Raw genomic sequence first — 5,039 nt, 5'->3', positions numbered from 1 at the left:
GTCAGATTCTTGCAGATACACAACATAATCATTAAGAATTGCTAATCCCTTTGGTCTAATAGATCTTCCTAATGTTGTTCCATCATCTTCCTGAGAAGTATGTGGTTCAACTCGTTGTTCAAAAGTTCTTGGCAACTCTTGAACTCCTTGATCTATTGGAATGTTGTCAGCAGCTTGTGGAACTTCAACAATTGGTTGTTCAACACCAGTTTGTACTTGAGAGGAGCTGTGAACAATAACCAATCTATCACTTGAGGTGGAAGGTTGAGATTCTGAATGATCCTTCTTAGAAACTGTGTTTTTGGTTTGATCGCTCCCACTGATCAAGTCATTTTCAAGAAACTTTGGATTTCTTGATTCCACAATCCTAGTGCTATGATATGGACAGTAAAATCTGTAACCTTTAGACCTTTCAGCATATCCAATGAAATACCCACTAATGGTCCTTGGGTCCAGCTTCTTCTCTTGTATATTCTAAATTCTCACTTCAGACGGGCATCCCCAAACGCGCATATGTCGCAAAATCGGTTTCCAACCTTTCCATAATTCAAATGGCATTTTAGGAACAACCTTGGTTGGAACCATGTTTAATATATACACTACCGTCTTAAGTGCTTCAGTCCACAAGGATTTAGGAAGATTGGAGCTACTAAGAATACTTCACAAATAATGTTCGGTTTCTTCTTTCTCCTACACCATTCTGGTCAAGTGAACCAGGCATGGTGTATTGGACAACAATCCCATGCTCTTGAAGAAATTTTGCAAATGACCCAAGTGCTTGTCCATCTTCTGTGTATCTACCATAATATTCTCCACCTCTATCTGATCTCACGATCTTAATTTGTTTGCCGCATTGTTTCTCTACTTCAGCCTTAAAAATCTTAAAGGCATCTAATGCTTCATTCTTTTTATGAAGCATGTAGAGATACATATATCATGTGTAATCATCTATAAAAGAGGTGAAGTATCTCTGACCATGTGAGTCCATGTCTGGACTAGATATATTAGTATGTATGATCTCTAATATGTCCGAACTCCTATTGGCACCTTTCTTTGACTTGTTGGTATGCTTTCTCTTTATGTAGTCCACACAAGTCTCAAAATCAGTAAAATTTAGAGTATTAAGTACCCCTTCATTTACTAATCTTTTAATTATTTCTATGGAGATATGACCTAATCTCTCGTGCCATAATTTAGAGGAATCCGCATTAATAACACATATTTTAGTGCCAATGTGAACATGAATTGAATCATAAGTGACATTGTTTTGTAAATTAATGCAGTAAAGACCATTAGACAAAATACCATTCCCAACATAACTAGATTTATAAAATAAACTGAAATATGTTTCTGAAAAGTTGAAGGAATATCCAAAATGTACAAGTCTTGAAACTGAAATCAAGTTTCTAGAAAAACTTGGAACATAAAAGGTCTTTTCTAATTCTAAAACAAAGCCACTACTTAAAGTTAAATAGCATGTTCTTATAGCTTCCACATGCGAGCCCATCTTGTTTCCTGATAAGATGTTTTTCTCACTTCCCATTGGCTTCCTTAGGTTTTGCAAACCCTGCAAGGAATTCGAAATGTGAATTGTTGATCCAAAATCAATCCACTAGGTGTTAATATTGACATTAATCATATTAGATTCATAACAAACAAACGAGATTGAATTACGTTTGTTTGCAAGCCATTTCTAAAATTTGGTGCATTCCTTCTTCATGTGTCCCTTCTTTTTACAGAAGAAACACTTGGAATCCTTCATGATATCGGCTTGGGGAGGTACTTTACCTTTCCCTTTATGATTGGCTTGAGATTTTCCCTTTCCTCGCGTTGCCAGCATTGCACTTTCTCCCAGTTCCATCACCAGTCTCCCTTCCTTTTGAACACACATGATCATGAGTTCATTAATAGACCATTTATCCTTATGTGTGTTGTATGAGATTTTGAAGGGTCTGTATTGGTGCAGAAGGGTGTTCATAATGTAGTGCACTAGGAAAGACTCCAATATTTCAACCTCGAGTTTCTTCAATTGAGCTATAGTGTCCCTCATTTGCATGATGTGCTCGTGTACACATTTCACATTGGTGAGCCTTAAGGATGAGAACTTCATGATTAGGGTGCTTGCTTAAAGTCCCTGCCGGGGTCTGCAGGGAATTACAAAACTTGGAACAGTGGATGCAAATATTACATGGTATGACAAGAACGATTGTGAACTTAACAGAAATGCACAAAATCATTTAGGAATAGGGTTTAATCTTGACTGAAAAATTAGTAATTCATATAAGTGAATATTACATAGTAACAAAATAGCTATGGGGCCAGTTTCTTGACTGGACTATGTCAGAAGCACTTCTTGCTGCATCAGTTGCATGAGCAACAACAATTCCTATCAGTCATTCCACATTTGTGCTTTCTAGCACGGTCATAATTTTCATGCACGATTAGAAGCAAGCAGTCCAAATCTTCAGCTCATTCATTCTCCAACATATCATTTTGTGCGGCTCATACAAACTCCGTTTACCTACTTATGCTCTGCAATGATTAGTCAAAATCAGGAGGGATATGGAATCAAACACTAATTAAAGATATACATAATCAAGAAGAAGAACTTACTGGGAAGGTTCAGGCCATGGATAAAGCAAAAGAAGTCATATTATTAACCTGATATGCAACTGCAAGAGAGCAGCAAACTTGTCAATAACTGTATTAACAAGCATAGGTGTTGTGATTACCATGGAAACTCCATCAGAGATTATAGGCATGAAGTACGGTTTAAACCTCTCAGTCACCAAGAGAATTAACAAGAACCCTCATTAAATTTACCATGGTTCACTTACCATGCTGATAACATACAGAAAATTTAAAGTAATGACCGAAAATGAATAGGGGAAGAAATACCAGAAGTTGACTATGAAAATCACTATGAAAATGAATTAAATGCTTTAAATGAGAGCATGAAAAGACCTTGTAACATAGAAACCCTCAAAGTGATTCTCCTCCATAACCAGTTGACAAAATGAAACTCAACACAATGCAAGTTAAAAGTGGCATAAGACTAGGGTTTCCAATTTGAAATCCTTACCTATAACTGTATGTTTTGAAGGCAAGGTCACCATATCGCTTTCAAAACATAGAAGTTGACATGCCTGTGACTTAAATTAAAAATAATCGTGTAAAAATATGTATTCAAAAAATTTGTTTATATATATGTGGATAAATTAATCCATTAACAAGCATAGGTGTTGTGATTACCATGGAAACTCCATCAGAGATTATAGGCTGGTTCTCCAGTAGAACGGTCAACTACAGGCAGATGAAGTCGGCGTTGATCCTTCTCTGATGCAATAGATTGTAGACGCTTTGCCTTCAGCGAAGACTTAAAAGCAAATGCCTGTTAATGCAAAATCAAAGTCAGAGTAAGCTGGAGCTCTCCAAGATGGTAAGTCCCAACTATGGAACATAGCACTGGGGCTTTTGTAATCTGTGCAAGTGAACCGCTTTGGAAAATTTTCAAATCAGTGATCATGACCACTGCTTGATAGTTCATCCAGAAACCATCAGTCCTAACTAATATTATGGTAGAACCAAATTTGCAAAAAACTGTCACGCCCATTGAATCTTTGAATAGTTGCAGGGATTTGGAGTCTTGGATTACATAATCATACGTTCTGTCAATATATTTAGTTTGCCACCATGTTGTCAATAAATCAGGGTCACTGTGCCTAACTAGTATGTTATAATCAAATTACTCAATTAAGTCAGCTTGTGTCACTGTTAGATGATCTGATTAAGGCTTTGTCAGCTTCATTAGAGGCATACGTTGGTGTATACACAAAACAGAGCTTAATTCTGAGGAAATAGTAAAACATTGGAAACACCATCTTATTAACATTTGTGGAGAACGTTCATATCAAACCACAACTGCAAATGTGGGCCTTCATCGAGACTGGACCACCCCCAATTCTTGTCATTTTCCAATGGGCAGATCAAGAAGAAAATATTTTATTGATCTTAGTGCAAATTTTCGCAACATTCTGTCATAGATTTTTCGTTCTTCTTTGAGAGACCTGATGATGTTTGTAAAGTACTTGCAGGCTGATACTATTATTTAATTTGCCAAAAAATTATTGATGAACTTGCCATTCGCATGAAAAAACCTGTAAGGATGACGAGAAAATCCAGTGCGCACATATTGAACAACTACATGGTAATTAACCTACTGATCAGTGTTTGAAAACTGCTAATTCGACAATTAGACCGAACAAACTTCCAGCCTTGCTGGCATATGCTGCAATGCCTACACCTTCCTAAGCTGATGTGAAAACACTCAAACGCTTATACTAAAAACAGATATTCAACAAAACAACGAATTGAACTATAGTCTACTTTAAAAATATAGATAAGGTGGCAAAGTATAACGACTGAGCCAACCTTGGGATTATGCCTGTCACTGGATAGTCCACGCTTCTTCTTGTCTGTTTTCTCTTTTTTCCTCGAGGACGTTCCAAACTGACGGGCTCTATGGGCCTTGTGAGATTGCTCCATTGTTCTTGTATAATTTGCAGTGATAAAAATAGCATAAACTCAAATCAAATGTCCAAATTCCCTCACACAAAAATAAGTAAATAAATTGAAAAAAAAACACATATTTCTTCGTAAGTCTACTTTTGTTACTGCGACAAAAGGTTAAATGAACGAAAACCCCATTGTAATTTTGTTATTGCTGACAAAAGGTTAATGAACAAAACCCCAGTGCCCTTGGAACGTTTAAGAGGGCGTCATGAAAAAAAAAAAAAAACTAGCAACCATTAAGTAATAAATAAATGGATGCTGCATATTTCAACCCAAACCCTAAACCCTGCAAATCCCGGTGATGCAAGCTTGATATGTACATAACATAAATAAGCAGAGAGATAGACGCCAAGAACAACTGCATCAATCAACACATAAACATTTAAAGCAAGTCTCAGGCTTTACCTTTGAATTTTTCCGCGAAAATAAATTTAAAATCCTCGTTAATAGCAAGCTTCTTCCAACAT

The 5,039-nt window shown here is 36.5% G+C and overlaps 1 long non-coding RNA gene across 1 annotated transcript; it reads right to left on the bottom strand.

The window, feature by feature from the left end:
• Window positions 1–3,265: 3,265 nt before the first annotated feature.
• Window positions 3,266–4,553, bottom strand: LOC149170208 (uncharacterized). The gene is made up of 2 exons (XR_016259214.1): window positions 4,432–4,553; window positions 3,266–3,391 (listed from the first exon to the last, which is right to left on the bottom strand). It is a non-coding gene; the product is annotated as an uncharacterized LOC149170208 (long non-coding RNA).
• Window positions 4,554–5,039: the final 486 nt, after the last annotated feature.

The sequence above is a fragment of the Pinus tabuliformis genome, chromosome 4_2, assembly GCF_031772625.1.
Source record: "Pinus tabuliformis cultivar Carrire ecotype Pingquan chromosome 4_2, CPIR1, whole genome shotgun sequence".
NCBI lineage: Eukaryota > Viridiplantae > Streptophyta > Pinopsida > Pinales > Pinaceae > Pinus > Pinus tabuliformis.
This window is presented reverse-complemented; position numbering and strand designations above follow the sequence as displayed.